At 42.6% G+C, this 17159-nt stretch overlaps 1 long non-coding RNA gene across 4 annotated transcripts in view; it reads right to left on the minus strand.

Annotated features, from left to right (window-relative positions):
• Positions 1-17159, minus strand: part of LOC123499079 — a 188647-nt gene that overhangs the window by 151515 nt on the left and 19973 nt on the right. For all 4 annotated transcript variants that reach the window (XR_006672873.1, XR_006672872.1, XR_006672874.1 and 1 more), the window contains exon 2: positions 9359-9470. This is a non-coding gene — a long non-coding RNA (uncharacterized LOC123499079). The remainder of the gene's footprint in view (positions 1-9358; positions 9471-17159) is intronic.

Raw genomic sequence — 17159 nt, forward strand, 5'->3', positions numbered from 1 at the left:
AAGGTTGGAGAGGACGGAGGTAGAGAAGGAGATGGGGGACTGAAAAAAAAGAATGTGAAGGAAGAAGGAAAGAAAATGGGTATAATTAGAAAAAAAAAGTAAGGAGAGAAAAAGAAAGATGGAAAAAGACACCTAGCAAAACTGAGAAGAAAGGGAGAGGAAAAACCAAGAATGAATAAAAATATAGAAAAGAAAGCAAAAAATAAAAGAAAAAGCAAGGAAAAATGAATAAAGCACAAAAAGGAGAGAAAACAAGAAAGCTGAAAAAACAACAAAAAAAAACTATGAAAATAAGATAAAAGAGAGAAATCAGTGAAGATAGAGGCAAAAGAAAAAAAAGGGGGCAAGAAATGATATAAAGAGAGAAGGGACGGAAGAAGGGAGAAAGGGAGGAAGCGACAACGTTCTAAATTACACTTTTTCGCCATCTCACATTCATCAGCAATTATCTGAGTTTCATTTTTTGCATTAACGATAAGCTGACCACAAATCGTTTTCTTCATCGTTTGCGGGCCACGTAAAAACAAAGACTACACGAATTTTCCTTCCCTCTTCCTCCTCCTCCTCCTCCTCCTCCTCCTCCTCGTTTTCTCTCTTGTATTTAGGACTGGACAAGAAGGAATGAGGACAGAGTGGAAAGGCTAAAAAAGAAGGAAAGGGGAGAGTGGGGAGTGAGAGGGAGAGAGAGGGATGGATTAGATAAAATGGATGAGAGAGAGAGAGAGAGAGAGAGAGAGAGAGAGAGAGAGAGAGAGAGAGAGAGAGAGAGAGAGAGAGAGAGAGAGAGAGAGAGAGAATATGAAAGGCAGGATAAAGAGATAAAAAGGACAGGAAATGGAAGAGAAAAGGATTAAAAGAGGAAAAATATACAGAGGAAGGAAATGACGTCACAAATACCTAACACAATAAAGGAAAACAACAAAATCTGCCTCGGAAATAAAAAAAAGTCACAGAAAAGAAGAAATTAAAGAAAAAAAAATATAAATGATCCTGGCATATTAAACTTAACCAACACCTACACACCTGTCAACAGACACACACACACACACACACACACACACACACACACACACACACTGTACTCCACCTTCGAACCTCCACCATCAGGTACCATATGTAGCTTGAGTCAGCCATTTCATCCACCGTCTATCCACTTTTTAAGATTCGCCAGGTGGAATTACTAGAGGAAGAAGAGCAGGAGGAGGAGAAAGACGAAGAGGAAAAAGATGATGAGGAGGATGAAGAGAAAGAGAGACAAAGAGGAGGAAGAAGACGAAGAGGAAGAGGAGGAGGAAGACGAAAAGGAGGAAGACAAAAAAAAATGAGGAGGAAGACGAAGAAGAGTTGGAACAAGACGAAGAGGAGAAGACAGAAGAGGAAGTGAAAGACGAAAAAGGAGGAAGAAGGAGACGAAGAGGAAGATGACGACAAAGATAAGGAAGAAGACAAAGAAAATAAGAAAGACAAGGAAGAGGAAAAAGAGAAAGACGAAGCGGAAGACGAAAACGAAGAGAAAGACGAAGAGCAGGAGGAAGAGGAGGAAAAAGAAAGAGGAGGAGGTAACGACATCTACAACACAGGAATTGTGAAGAACCGCGCGTGTTGAAACAGGTCTAATAACAAAACATTCAGATGAAAGAAACAATTGTAGTGAATGAAGGAAGAAACAACGATTCTATCCAGCGCCGTTGAAAAGGCTATGCTTGAACCTTGGAAAAAAAAAAATACAAAAAAAAAACTAAATACAAAAGAGAAAAAAAACAGCGAGTCATGAAGTACCTGCGGGAACACAAGCTCGCCCTCTGCGCCTTCTACGGGAGCCATTAAGAGAACGACTTGAGGTGTAAATTAAAAACACATTTCACTCGTAACGACGCATAATCCAGAGTCGTTATCCTTTTAATGGCATTGTTGGCACCGTCTGGTCATCGGGGTGAGGGGTTGGGGTGGGGGTGGGGGCCGCGGGTGAAAGGGGGAATGTTTGGGACTATTTGGGGCTCCCTCCGTCACCGTCTTGCAAGGTTAGCCTGTTTGGTTCTCGTGATTTTTGTTACTTTTTATTTATTTATCTTTATTTATTTAGGTTTACTTAGGTGAATACTGGGCGCAGGTTGTTCGGCCTGTATGTCCAGATCTTGTAGAGTATGTAATATATGTTGGCTGGTGCGTGACATGAGTGACAACACAGTCTCATAATTAAACTGACCTCTTGATGTCTCCAATATTTGTCCAATCTCCTTTCAAATACAAATACACTCGGGGCTTCTACAATGATTGATGGAAGGTTACTCCATGTGTTGATTATTCTTTCTGCAGAGAAATTTTGCCTCAGCCTTGTATGACATTTCTTTTTCATTAACTTATACTTGTGTCCTCTTGCATAGCTGGGCCTGTTCTCTCATCGAACTACAACATTGCAGTTGTCCACGTTTCATACTTTCCAGTTGTTAGTTTATAGGCGTCTATCATATTCCCCCCAGTCTCCTGTTTACTAGTGTAGGCAGTTGCAGCACTTTATTCTCTCTTCATAAGTTCTTGAGTCCCGGAATCATGTTTGTCGCTCGTCTATGTGCATTTTCAAAGAGGTTATATACTTTATTTCTGATTGGGCTGCAGAATATGCTACCAAATTCAAAATGAGGTCTCACTATTGTAATATAAAGTTTCCTTAAACTTTCTTGATTTAAGTAGATGAAAAGTCTTCTGATAAGCTCCATTACTCTACTTACCTTATTAATCTTGTCAAATGTTCATTCACCATTATGCTTAGATCTTTTGCCATGTCAACCAACTCTAGAGATACAACTTATTATTATTATTATTATTATTACTATAATTATTATTATTATTATTATTATTATTATTATTATTATTATTATTATTATTATTATTATTATTATCATTATCATCATCATCATTATTGTTTTATCCCCAAATTTCTTTTTTTTCTACACGAGATGCATTTTAGAATAATTTCTTTTGTGAAATTAAGCAGGAACACGATTTTATTTCTATCACATGTATTTATTTTCTCACACTTCACGATAATACAAGTTTTAGGTGCAGGTGGGTAATTGAATATACATATAATATTAATGGAGTTTTCTCTTACTTTCTTCTCTTAAATTTCAGCGGTCATCATTTTAACACATATTAGTTTTTTCTTCTTGACGATTAATTTCAAGTACAGGTAATTGAATATATAAATCATACTGAGACTTTCCTCTTCTCGTATTTTATTTTTCTCCTTTTCCTTCTCTTGTGGCGCGTTCATTTAAAAACGTTCTGTTCCATAATTATTTTTTATTTCAAGTGTAGATAAATCAATACACATATAATATCAATAATTCCTTTCCCTCATCTTTTGTGTCACTTTTTCCGTTTTTCTCTCTCACCTCCGCGTTCATTTAAACACGTTTTATTTTTTACATAACAATTAACTTTAAGTGTAGGTATTGATAGCTTTCTTCTCTTTCTTTCTTCTCTTATCTCTCTCTCTCTCTCTCTCTCTCTCTCTCTCTCTCTCTCTCTCTCTCTCTCTCTCTCTCTCTCTCTCTCTCTCTCTCTCCCTCAGCGGCGCGTTCACTTAACACGTTCTCTCGCCAATGGTCTGCCAGGGGTGGGCGGCGCGGCCTCTAGGAAGCGTGCGTTCGTGTCATTTATTCTCGTAAAATTGACTCCCGAAGGAAAAACTATATAGAAAAACTCGCCAGTCTGTGTTGACAATAACTTCTCGTCGCTTGTGTCGACAGTTAATCAGTCTTTGGGCCGCGGCGCCAGCAGGTCGGCGACTCCAAGACGACCGGTAAAAATATAGTTTTCTCAAGACGAAATTGCAGCAAAGTGTGTGTTTTCATGAGCACTGCAGCGCCTTTTCTTCCTTCGTATTCAAGAGACATACGTGCAGGAAAAGAGACCCGCCGCTGCAAAAGGAATCATAAGATTGTAAATGTTGGAGGAAGATAATCTTTCATCCAAGAGAAAAAACATCAACTAACTTTTTTTTAATCCTTTTAGTACATGGGCCGCCTCCTTCTTTTACTGGTCAGAAGTGTCGCTCTTAAAGACTCACTGCCCGAGAGACACGAGTCATTTTCATCACACAAGTAGAGAGAGAACGTCAACCTTCCCTTTTTTCATCACATTGTTAAAGGATTCTGCCTCTTATCATCAAGTGGGCACCTCTGTGAGCTTTTTTTTTTCATTTTGTAGCCCTTGGCCGGAGCTCCTCCTCCTACATAATAAAAAAAAAGAGTTACAAATGACGACGACGAGTTTTAAGTAAGGACTAGTTGTGAGTAACTAGGACGAGTTGCAAGAGATAGGGAGTAGTTATAAGTGAAGAGCACAAGTCGCAAGTAAAAAAACGAGTCGACAATGACAAGAACGAGTTGCGAATACGTAAAATGAGCAGGACGAATTCTTATTGAAGAGGACAAGCTGACAGTGACGAGAACGAGTTGGGAGTAATAAAGGCGAGTTTAATGTGACGAGGATGAGTTTCAAGTAGTCAGGACAAGTTAGGAGAGAAGGGAGAGAAGAGAGTGTGTGGCTGGCAGCTGGAGAGTGACTGGTTGGTTCTGAAGGTGAGGAAGTAAATGACTGGCTGCGAGATGAACTGACGGAGTGAATATAAAGGCGGCAGGAAGGATGACACTGATATATGAAGGAACAGATGCAATGGATGATGATGAACAGAAACGCATGACCACACACACACACACACACACACACACACACACACACACACACACAAAGTTCATCCCATCCCAGCAGTGAAGTAACATCCGCGCATCGCAAACCCACCCAAGCAGTGACAACAGCTCCAAGTCAATGCAGCGGACCATGACGAAGGAGAGCCATTACGCGGCCCATCACCGGCAGCAGTAACAGCAGCAGGAACAATCAAGCAGCACCAGCGGGAGTCGTAAACATGATAACAGCAGCAAGTGAACCTCTCGCCGCCCGCCGCATGAGGGTCGGCTTCCCGCTAGTGTTGTGACTGGCGCGGCAGGGGGCACCGACCTGACCACAATGTGACAAACTACCACCCGGCGGGACCCCTAGCGGGAACTCTCGCGCGCCGCCTCTGGCTCCGCGGGGGAGGACACAGGAGGTGCTATTCTCACGGCGTCAGATGATAAAGAGGACCATTAAAGACAACAGTAAGACTCTCCTGAACTGATTCCCTTGTTATCGCGAGTCTTAGAGGCATTGTCGCCAACCTGTGCGTGGTAAATGAAAGAAAAGCTACACAAGGCCCTGCATGACCCTGGCGCCACACATGAACGTGTAGGAAAAACAAATAGCAACATACTTATTGGCCACGATTTCTTCTGCAAGTCAAAACTATTTAATCTAAATTGATCTAGACGCTGGATACGCGAAACACAAAGCAGATGTATACACACATAAACACGCAGCAAAAAGACACCTTGGAATTACATAGGAACGGCACATAGTAATAATCTCACAAGGAGCACTTACCCTGACAACTACTCGTATTTCTGCTCCACCCGAGGCTGTTTACTCGCCGTCACACCCGCGCCTCTCTTCTTCCTGCCTCACACAACACACAGCTGCTTCCTCCTTCACTGATGGGTCACTCAGAACGAGAGGGTAACTACACTAAACGAAGACAACACGATACAGCGCAATAATTGACCTCGTGTGGGAAAACTAGTGGACGTAGATGCCACGTGACATGGTGCCACCAGCTAATGGACATCTGCCGATCATCTTGCGTCAGCCGTCCGTGAGCAGATAAATTTCCACGAGTATATTAATTTCTTACTGCTGATCCTAAAGCAACGCAGTCTCTTTTCTTATTTACACTAGTGTTAAGTGAGAAAAACAAAGAGATAAATTACTGCATATAAGAAGGGAATTAAAGCACAAAAACACCAAATAAGTACACACAACATATCCTCTTTGAACTTACTCTAGTTACCAGTTATTTACTTTACCCGTCACCTTATAGATAAAGAACACGGACAAACACACCTCCACTTCTGACAAAACAAATAGAGGCATATCGCTAAAGTCGTCTTGAAAATAGAAGTGAGAGTACTTCACCATCCGAGGGAGAAATAATTGCAGGGTGACATATGGCACTGAGCAGGAGGGAGAGGGAGGGCAGTCCGTTTTCTGTTTCAGTCTGTCTTTTTCTATATTTCCTGGTTAGCAAGTATGTGTGTCTGCCTTTCGTCTCATATTATTTTGGTTTGTTAGATAATCAGTGAATAACTAAAAGATATCGTTTAATTCGGGTGAGTCTGTCTTTCGTTTCTATTTGCCTGCACTCATTAGATTGATTTGTGTAAGTTTACCTTTCATTTCACATTCACTGAGCTTCATTAGATAAGCAGGGAGTAATTACGAAAGTCATCTTCATTTTCTGTCATTGATAAGACACAGGCGAATCATGAGTGCGTCTTTTACAATAATACTACCAATGAGAGTAGCTTGCCATCTTGTGTGTTTTCAGAATATGCAACGAAATTTTCCCCTTCTTTTTCTTTTTTTCGTGTGTGTGTGTGTGTGTGTGTGTGTGTGTGTGTTTTACGGTAAGGCCTATAGCGCCTGTAGGCACACTTGAAGAGTGTATTGGAAGCGCTGTTCAGCTTTGGCCCATTAGTGGCGCAGGCAATTTTATTTATAGTGGTACCCATATTAGGGCCCATATCACCGCCCAAGCTCATCTTGAGTGTAACCACCTGGGTATCATGGTGATATGTAGGCAACTTTAAACCACTCGACAAATGGCAAAGTGTTTTAAGGCTGTACGTGGTGGGATTCGAACCTACGCGTGGACGTCTGCCCGATCCCACGCTCACCACCTTATCCACTATGCCACCGCCTCTCTGTGTGTGTGTGTGTGTGTGTGTGTGTGTGTGTGTGTGTGTGTGCACATGCCAAAAGAAATAACTTAATAAATCAAAGTTTGTATATTTTTGTAAAGATTAAACAGGCGAGTGGATTGAGGTGGTGGGGGAACACAGGATGAAGCAGTTATGTATCACTCGACCGTTTTGTTCAACAGTGTCTTCCTGTGTTTTCTCACCACCAGAAACCACTTATGTCTTTATTTTCTTTTATGATAGGAATCGAACACATTTGCTGCTCTCTGTGGTCACGCTGATATAAGAGCCATTTAATCTTTAGCTTCGTGTTCATATTTGTACATCACGAGCCAAAAGAGAAAGAAAGAGAGAAAAATGAACTAAGCGATGGTGAGGCGGATACTAATGATAATGACAATGATGATGACAATACTGATACATGATAATGATGATGATGATGACACGGCTATTTCTTTCCCTTTTACTCTACATCCTCCTCCCCTCTCACGACCTCTCCTCTAGCCCCTCAGCTGAAGCATCCCCTCCCTCCCCTGCTGCCCCGCCTCCTCCATCCTGCCGGCGGAAACATATGCTACCCATCAATTATTCAAATATTAGAAAACAAAAGAGGGCGACATCTGCGTGAATACATTACTACAGCAAACGGTCCGCCCACCACCATCCCATCCCCGCCCACTCCCCGCCCACCCCACCCACGGCACAGACAGCAACACGTTCTCATACCTTCATGGAAAAAAGAATTACGCATTTACTTTGTCACTTTTAAGGGTTAAAAAAAAAAGTGGTTTAAACTAGAAAAAAATCGTAGCTATTTAATCATTCATTGCTTTTATGACCGAAAAGTCAAACAATACCGGTGAAAATAGCCCTCAATGTCTCTTTTATTCTTGGCAAAAACATCGTCATTTTTTTAGCACGATAATTATAAAAGTAACATTGAAAAAAGTTGTTGCATTACTCGTATTTTTCACGTGCAAAATAGTGTTGTATATATTGTTCGCATATTACTCAAGATAAGAGAAGCAATCTTATTTAAGGTTCTAAAAAATCTCCATAGTTTCTGGAAGCTGAAAATGATCCAACACACACACACACACACACACACACACACACAAAAAAAAAAAAAAAAAAAAAAAAGAGATACTGGAACACTCTCAGGACAGACTTATACACTGCTTCTATGATACAAAAATTGGTTGGTATTGGAAAAAATGGCCAAAAAATTACACCCATGTCCTTTATAAAACATTCTTCGTCACATTTATAACTCAAAAAAGTTACTGAACACTCGAAAAGATGAAAAAAAACATTACCTCACCTCGCACAGTGTTCTCCAGTCAGTCCTCCACTAGCAGAACACCACGATCCGTAAACAAGAGGGATATTATCTAGTGTTTTGAAAGTCGAGGTCTCGCGGGCACACGTAAATTATGCGAACGGGGCCATACATTACCCTAACCACAGGTAATTCCTCTCCCCATCTGTTGTCACCTGGGCGAGTCGGAGCTAATAAAGATAAAGCTATAATTACTAGAGGAATAAACGGGTAATTAAGGTTTCCCTCGAGGCGCAGTGACCGTGTGAGGACCAGATACTTGCTTCTGTGAGGGGCTGATCTTCTCTTCCTCATCTTCCTCTTCTTCCGCTTGTAGTTTGTATAGAATAGTGTTGTCGAAACCGTCTTTTCTTTAGAGTATCAAGGTGTGTTATTGTTTGGCTTTCCTTTGTATTTTCTTGTATTATTCTTCCTCCTCCTCCTCCTCCTCCTCCTCCTTTTTTTCTTTTAAAATAGAGAAAATGCAAATCAGAAAGTGAGAAGTGGAAATAAGGACACTATAAAAGGTTCGTGTGTGTGTGTTTCACTGTTTGATCTGCTGCAGTCTCTGACGAGACAGCCAGACGTTACCCTACGGAACGAGCTCAGAGCTCATTATTTCCGATCTTCGGATAGGCCTGAGACAAGGCACACACCGCACACCGGGATAACAAGGTCACAACTCCTCGATTTACATTCCGTACCTACTCACTGCTAGGTGAACAGGGGCTACACGTGAAAGGAGACACACCCAAATATCTCCACCCGGCCGGGGAATCGAACCTCGGTCCTCTGACTTGTGAAGCCAGCTACCGTGTGTGTGTGTGTGTGTGTGTGTGTGTGTGTGTGTGTGTGTGTGTGTGTGTGTGTGTGTGTGTGTGTGTGTGTGTGTGTGTGATTAATGTAGTAATAGATATCAGCAGATCAGTAACGCCTCCTCCACTCCCTCCCTCCCACGACTCTCCCTTTCACTCCCCGCCTCACCATCTTTCACACATCCCATGAAAGTGTCTAGGGTGAAAGTGACAGAGGGGAAGAAGAAGAAGAAGAAGAGGAAGAGAAGGAATAGGAGAAGGAGAGAGAAGAATAAAAAGAGGAGGAAGACATGCATCACTAACCAAATCGCAATGATAAGAATGATAAATCTCCTTAAAAATTAGGTTATCTTAGTCATCATTACTTTTCTGACGGAGGGGCGAAGGTGCTCCCCTCATACCTGTGGTCACGTAAATAGGACACGCTTCACCGCTAGTCATCTGTCAGGCTCTGGGATTACCGCCCACCACTAGTACCTTGCAAGAAGACACAAAGGAGGGAGGGCATGTCAATACGGTAACAAGGAATGAGGGTGCATGGATGTGTGTGTTTGTGCGTGTACCGTTGCAAAGGAAATGATATACTGATCTTTGGGTGTAGAGTAGTGCACGTAAGCCATATAATCCCTTTCTCCCTGTCTCTCTATCTTGGTTTTCTCTTTCATGTTTATTTTTTTCGCTTATCTTTCCTTTACCCTCTCTCTACTTGTCATTTTCTTCCTCATATCTCTTCTCAACTCCCTAAACTTTATTTCCTATTTCTTCCTATCCTATGCTGTTTATCTTTTCCTCCTTGTCTTTTCCCAGATCTCTCGTTTTTCTCTTCCTATTTCTTTCTGTGTCCTCTTTACCCTCTCTGCAGTTCCTTCTTCTTTGTCTTACCCAACTTTCATTTTATACCTCTACATGTCTCTCTTTTCCCTCTTTATGCCTATGTTCCTACTATTCCTTTTTATCTCTGTTCTTACTCTTACTTTTCGTTTTCTATCTCTCCTTGCTTTCTTTTTTCTTCCTATTTCCATTTTCGCCCTCCTATCATGGCTTCCTTTCCCATATGATGCTGTTCCCATGCCTTCCTCCCCTATCCATCCCTCTCTACATGTCCCTACCACCCTCCCCTCTCCTCCCTCCCTCCCGTTCCTTCGTCCACGCCGCTGCTGTTCACGTCTATAAATTTGAGTCCTGCCGACAGCTCCACTATATATAAAGTGGAATTACTGATTGTTGATGCATTTTTCAAAGTGGAGACGTGCAATTTGTGCCTTTTTTCACTGCGTCCACGGAATTGTCCTCTGCACGCGAGCCGGTTTGGAATTCGATATTTTTGTCAACTTTATTCGCGGCGGTCCGTTTTAGAAATATATATGTGTGCATGTGTGTGTTGTTTTATGGCGCTATTTACAGAGCGCACGCGGACAATTACACGCAAATGCACAAACGTGTGTATGTACGCTCGCATTCACACGCACGCACGTTATGTATATGCAGGCAGGCACGGGGTGTAAATCTATAACCACAGGTGCAATCATCAGTGCTAATGAAAATAATATGTGTGTGTGTGTGTGTGTGTGTGTGTGTGTGTGTGTGTGTGTGTGTGTGTGTGTGTGTGTGTGTGTGTGTGTGTGTGTGTGTGTGTGTGTGTGTGTGTGTGTGTGTGCGTTTGTGTGTGTGTGTTTTTTTTTCACACAATATGAGCAGATAAATGTGAATCAGTTTTGGTATTCCATGGTATTGTTCCGTATCTTCTTATTGAGGGATTTGGAAGTTTTTATATAGTGTTGTGTGTGTGTGTGTGTGTGTGTGTGTGTGTGTGTGTGTGTGTGTGTGTGTGTGTGTGTGTGTGTGTGTGTGTGTGTGTGTGTGTGCAGTCTCTGACAGACAGCCAGACGTTACCCTACGGAACGAGCTCAGAGCTCATTATTTCCGATCTTCGGATGGGCCTGAGACCAGGCACACACACACACCAGGACAACAAGGTCACAACTCCTCGATTTACATCCTGTACCTACTCACTGCTAGGTGAACGTGAGTGTGTGTGTGTGTGTGTGTGTGTGTGTGTGTGTGTGTGTGTGTGTGTGTATTTACCTAGTTGTAGTTTTACAAGGCCTGGGCTTTACGCTCGTGTGGCCCCGTCTCCATATCTACCCTTATCCAAATTTTCTTGAAAGCTATGCACACTCTTTGCTGGCACCATTTCCTCACTCAAATTGTTCCAAGTCTCAACACATCTTTGCAGGAAACTATATTTTTACCATCTCTCAGACATCTTCCCTTCCTCAGTTTTTTACTCTGCGATCTTGTGCTTCGAATGTCATATTCTTCTTTCAGGATCAGTTTCTCATTATCCACTTGATCCATTCCGTTAATCAACTTATAAACTTGTATCAGATCCCCTCTCTCCCTTCTCTGTTCCAGGGTTGGTAGATCCATAGCCTTTAGTCTCTCTTCATATGTCATCCCTTCAAATTCTGGAACCATTCTAGTAGCCATTTTTTGTAGTCTCTCCAACTTCCTTATGTGTTTCTTTTTATGGGGGTCCACACAACTCCTGCATATTCCAATCTGGGTCTTATTATACTACTTATCAATTTCTTCATTATTTCTTTGTCCATGTAGTGAAATGCTAATCCAATATTCCTTAGCAATTTATATGTCTCTCTGAAAATTCTATCAATATGGCTTACCGGTTGATTGTTTTCTTCCATCTTCACTCCCAAGTCCTTTTCCTTTTTTACTTTCTCAAGTTCTACTACATCTCCCATCTTACAGATTCCCACTGGTCGTTTTTCACTGTTTCCCATTTCCATGACATGGCTTTTGTCCACATTGAATTCCATCTCACACTTTTTACTCCATTTCCAGATCTTATTTAGGTCTTCCTGCAGTATTTCACAATCCTCTTTTTGCTTTATAACTGCACAGTTTCGCATCGTCAGCAAACAGATTTATGTAGCTGTTCACTCCATCTGTGTGTGTGTGTGTGTGTGTGTGTGTGTGTGTGTGTGTGTGTGTGTGTGTGTGTGTGTGTGTGTGTGTGCGTCAGTGCGTGCGCCTACACATTTCACACATACCAAAACGCGAAAGATACAGAACATAATGACAAGTGACGAAGACGGAGCGAGCGAGAGAGAAAGAGAAAAACAGGAAGAGAAAGAAAGAGAAACTCTCCATTTTTCTAGCGGCTTGAGAGAAAATTTATCTCATTAAGCTACCATGTAATTTCGGGCGGGAGGCGTTTTCTTCCCGAGATGGCCCACCGCAGATGAAGAAAACGAGGAACAAAGAGACGCACAATACAAATGCAAATGGTCGTGTTTGACTTGGTGGCGGGAACAAAGGAGGGGAGGCTCAGTCTAAGTCGCCAGGACAGTGATCGTGGTCGACTTTTACCTCCGTCAACATAATACTTCGTCCGGAATTCCCTTTGTGCCGTCCGTCTGGTGAACCATTGACTCGGAAGAAATGAAAGCTCGGCCTCCTCCTCAGAGCTTTGTGCCCGTCAAAAGGCAGCCACTTAAGAGGAGGGACTGAGGAGCACTGATGGTGGAGGGGGGACTGACCACCGACAAACCAATCATCTAGTCCTCCTCCTCCTTCATCCATCCATCCACCTACCGACATGTCCACCACCACCACCTGCTTCCTGACTCCATCTGTACCACCGATCATCTCATGTCCTTAAACACGCAACTTGTTATGTCGCTTCCAAATTCCCTCAAGCTCTGTAAGTCTCCTCTCAAGGCGACAGTTAACATTGTTCTTGTGGCGCTTTCAGTTCAATTAATTTAGTCAGTCAATCTCTCATTCCTTCATATACTTTTACTACAGTTTTCCCCTTCACTTCTCGCGCCTATCATCTCTAGCTCCCTCTCTCTCTCTCTCTCTCTCTCTCTCTCTCTCTCTCTCTCTCTCTTCTTGGTTCTCCACACTGTCACAACAAGAGGAAAAGAGCGAGGCTGTCCCATACCTGAGCTACCTGTCAGTACTGAAGGCAAGGGGCAACCAATGTTTGATACCTGTCAAACAAACCTCCTTCCTCACTTCCTCTCCCTCTTGTTCTTCCTTCCTTCCTCCGTTTTTTTTTTCCTCCTTCTTGTCTTTTTCTCCCTTTCTCCTGCCATCATTCTTTAATTAACTCCTATCTTAATTGTCATGTGAGAATTGGTGCCACTTTCACACTCAAGATTCCATTTATTCACAAACTTAGCGTATTTACTCATTAAACTCAACCACTTTCTCACTTATTTACTCACACACAGCCATTAAGGAAAATAAAAACAACAGCATTAGACACCATTTTCTAGATCACCATCTCACTCACCCCACACTCATCACTCACTCACTCACTCACTCACAAGGCCGCACACTCAAGGCAAGTACACTTCATATCCGTCACGAATCTGGATAAAGGGCATTGCAAGTAAGGCTGTGGGCGATTTAATTAATAAGCGCCCTCAGACCAGCCGAGGATCCTTGCCATATTTAGCGGGTTGGCAATCGCCGCCTGATCGTCTTTTTGCATGACTCCCCCAGCTTGTCTCACATGCGAGGCGGACGAATTGCGGTGAAGGAGGGAGATGAGGGGATGAGAGCCCGTGTGTGTGTGTGTGTGTGTGTGTGTGTGTGTGTGTGTGTGTGTGTGTGTGTGTGTGTGTGTGTGTGTGTGTGTGTGTGTGTGTGTGTGTGTGTGTGTGTGTGTGTGTGTGCTGTGTGCTGTGTGATGTGTTGTATTCAATGGATTTGTTTTTCTACCTACCTATCTATCTATTTTATTTATCTATTTGTTTGTTTCTTTATTTATTTATTCATCCATATATCCATCGATCTATTTAATTATTCTGGTTCGCCGCGCTTCATGAAAAGTAACTATACTTGCCAAGAGAGGAGTGTACAGCCTGTAGGAATCTTCTCTTTATTCTTATTCCCACAATGAGACAAAACTTATACACTTTTATTTGAGCTTTCTTCTTTTAATGCGACGGGAAGCCTGATATAAAGACAGATAGATGAACAGATAGATAGATAGATTGATTGATAGATAAACAGTAAAAACATCATTACCATTACTAAAATTATTACCGTTTTACGAATGACAATGAATTAAAACAAATCGATACAAAAAAGGAATAGAATCTTATCAGAGCAAGAAGGGAAGGAATGGGAGTACTGAAAGGAGAGAAGAAAAGAGGCAGGAACAGAGGAAGGGAGGGAAGGGGGAGTAAGGGATGGGAGGAAAATGATAGGTTACAGAGAAAAGAGAAGAGGGAGATACAATCCAGGAAAGGAGGGAAGTGGAACGGAGGAGGAGGAGAAAAGAAGAGAGAGAGAGGGAGATAAAAGGGATAAAAGGAAGATGTGACTGGAGATAGTAATGAAAGAGGAACAAAGGAAAGGAAAATAGAAAGAGGAAACTTCAGAGAATGAAAACATGGTGAATAAAGAAGATTACGCGTATAGAAAACTTGAATGAAGTAGGAAAAGGACTAAAGAAAAGAAGGCTAAACAGAGAGAAAGAAAATAGAAAGGAATTAAAGGAAGAAAGAAGACCAAAAGGTAGACATAGCTAATGGAAAAGACAAAAAAAAATATGAAACAAATAAACTAGAAAGAAACCAAAAGTGTATTGCTTTCTAACGAGGATATCGAGGACGAGCAGGACTAGGAAGAGAAAGAAGAAGAATAGGAAAAGGAGGAGGAGGAGGAGGAGGAGGAGGAGAGGAGGAGAAGGGTGAGGACCAGGCAACATAATAAAGGCACCACCACCAGCATCACTACATTATAAGTCACGCCGAAGTCTTCACTCGCCGACGACCTTAAGACATTTGCCTTGATTTATATTCGCATCACCAGAAATATGATGAGAATTAAAGACAAAAGCAGAGGTCCAGCGATAAATCTTTCCTGATCCACTGGAGGCAAATTACAGGGGCTGAGTACTTAAGTCGACGATGCTTTAAGGTATTAGACTCGGGCCCCGTTTCACCTTCAGCCCCGTCAGGTAAAGATGGATTGCTTCCTTTTTTTTTAATTCTTCGTCTTCTTTTCTTTCTTTCTCTTTTCTCTCTTTCTCTACGTGTTTCTTGTTCTCTCTCTCTCTCTCTCTCTCTCTCTCTCTCTTTGTGTATCTTGAGTTTGAGTAGATCGTGCTATGTTGTGGTGTGCTGGTGGTGGTGTGGTAATGGTGGTGATGTGTGTGTGTGTGTGTGTGTGTGTGTGTGTGTGTGTGTGTGTTCGAAAGAGAAACTGCAAACAAGGATAATGACTTATTTCCTTCTTTTTTTTGCCGTACTTTTCCTTCGCCTTTCTTTAAATAGAGATAGTAAGCGAGGAGGCAAGAATTAAAAGAGAAAGAGGAAGATAAGAAAAGAAGAAAAAAATACCACGAAAAATTAAAAGAAAGTCCAGAAGACTATTAATAACAAACAGTAGGAAAATGATGATGAATAATGAAAGGGAAAATGGAGAAGAAGACGGAGAAGAAGAAGGAAGAAGAGGGATAGAAGTAATATGAGTAAGAAAAGAGAATGTAAAAACGGAAGGAAGAATGTAAGAGGAAGAAACAAAATTACTAATGCGAAACGAATGTAATAAATAAAAAAGAAACATTACCGTGAGAAAAGAGAGAGAGAGAGAGAGAGAGAGAGAGAGAGAGGGGGACGGATTGGGAGCTGAAGTTAATGTATAGTTCATTGAGTATTCTTCCTCTTTTACGCATGGGAGACAAAACACCATTCACGGCAAATGTTTACGCTCATACCCGCTGTTTGCTGCCCCACTTCACCGCGACGCCGAAAGTGCACGCCGTTAAATATAGGCGAGTTGCGTGTGTGTGTGTGTGTGTGTGTGTGTGTGTGTGTGTGTGTGTGTGGAACACACACACACACACACACACACACACAGTAGATGCAATGCTGAAAAGTTTGCGTGTGACTTTGCGTGTGTGCGTGTGAGAACAACATACAATACGCTACTAGGGAATGACAAGGAGCTAGTTATTATGAAGCAAGGGGAACAAAAAATGGGATACCGGGCCTAAGGGAAAGCAGAGAAGGAGGAGGACGAGGAGGAGGAGGAGGAGGAGGAGGAGGAGGAGGAGGACGAGAGAAACAATAGGTATAGTATGATGATAGGTAGAGAAAACTAGTCAGAGAAATAGAGGAAGTAAGAGAAAGCTATAGTTGTAGGCAGAGAGAAGCAGATGGTAGCAGGCAAGGAAGTCAAAGGAGGCATAAAGAGCAGGGAAGCGAGCAATACGGGGAGTGATGAGCAGGCAACCCTGACAGCAAGCCCTCAGACCCGCTCGTTACCTCAGCTCCCGACGCCCAGCTCCTGCAATTACCCTAGCCAATCAGATCTCGCCGTTGTAATCATGAATGACACTTGGATCTGGGATTGGTCGGTCCACGCCTAACCTCTCATCCGCCACATGCAACCCTCCTGTTTACGATCTGCAGTGGCAATTATTCCCTCTCCTGATGATTATTGATTCGCCCACTCCACCACCACCACCTCCACCACCACTACCACCACTACCAGTCCAGTCCCTCCATTTGAACCATTATTTCGAGACTTTTTTATGCTTCACCCGGGAGCTTTCGGTGCTTCAAGATGGACGGCTTGCGAAATGGAGCCACGTCAACTTGGCTTATGTGCTGCTCTGGATCAGGGAAGGTATGGTGCACCGCGTGGCTGTAGGAGTGACGGGCATGGGCTGGGATGGACTGATGAGGTGATGGGCTGGGATGGATGGGCTCTGGTGTGGTGTGGTGCGGGTGTAATGAGAGCACGGCGATGTGTTTGTTGTGGTGTTGCTACTTGGTTTCGTGGATGGGTAGTACTTGAAGCGCGTTGATGTTCGGTTATGTAAGGTTAGAGTAGCTTTTTTCTTTATAGGAGATCTGTTTCTTTTTCGTAGATGAGGTTGAGTTTGGTTAGCTTTAGTTTTCTTTTCAAAGGTACCTGTTTTTGGTTAGGTTAAATTGATGTTAGTTTCTAAGTGCGTGAAATGCAAGAGTTATGCAAATTGGTAGGAGTGGCGTGAAATGTGGAATGCATGTGTATATGTGGTTTGGTGTGACGCGAAATGCGGACGGAATGGAAAAAGCAGAGCGGCGTGAGTGATGAGGGGCATGACATCCACACACAGGCCGCGGTGCACAGGACTCC

This window comes from Portunus trituberculatus, chromosome 49 (assembly GCF_017591435.1).
Source record: "Portunus trituberculatus isolate SZX2019 chromosome 49, ASM1759143v1, whole genome shotgun sequence".
NCBI lineage: Eukaryota > Metazoa > Arthropoda > Malacostraca > Decapoda > Portunidae > Portunus > Portunus trituberculatus.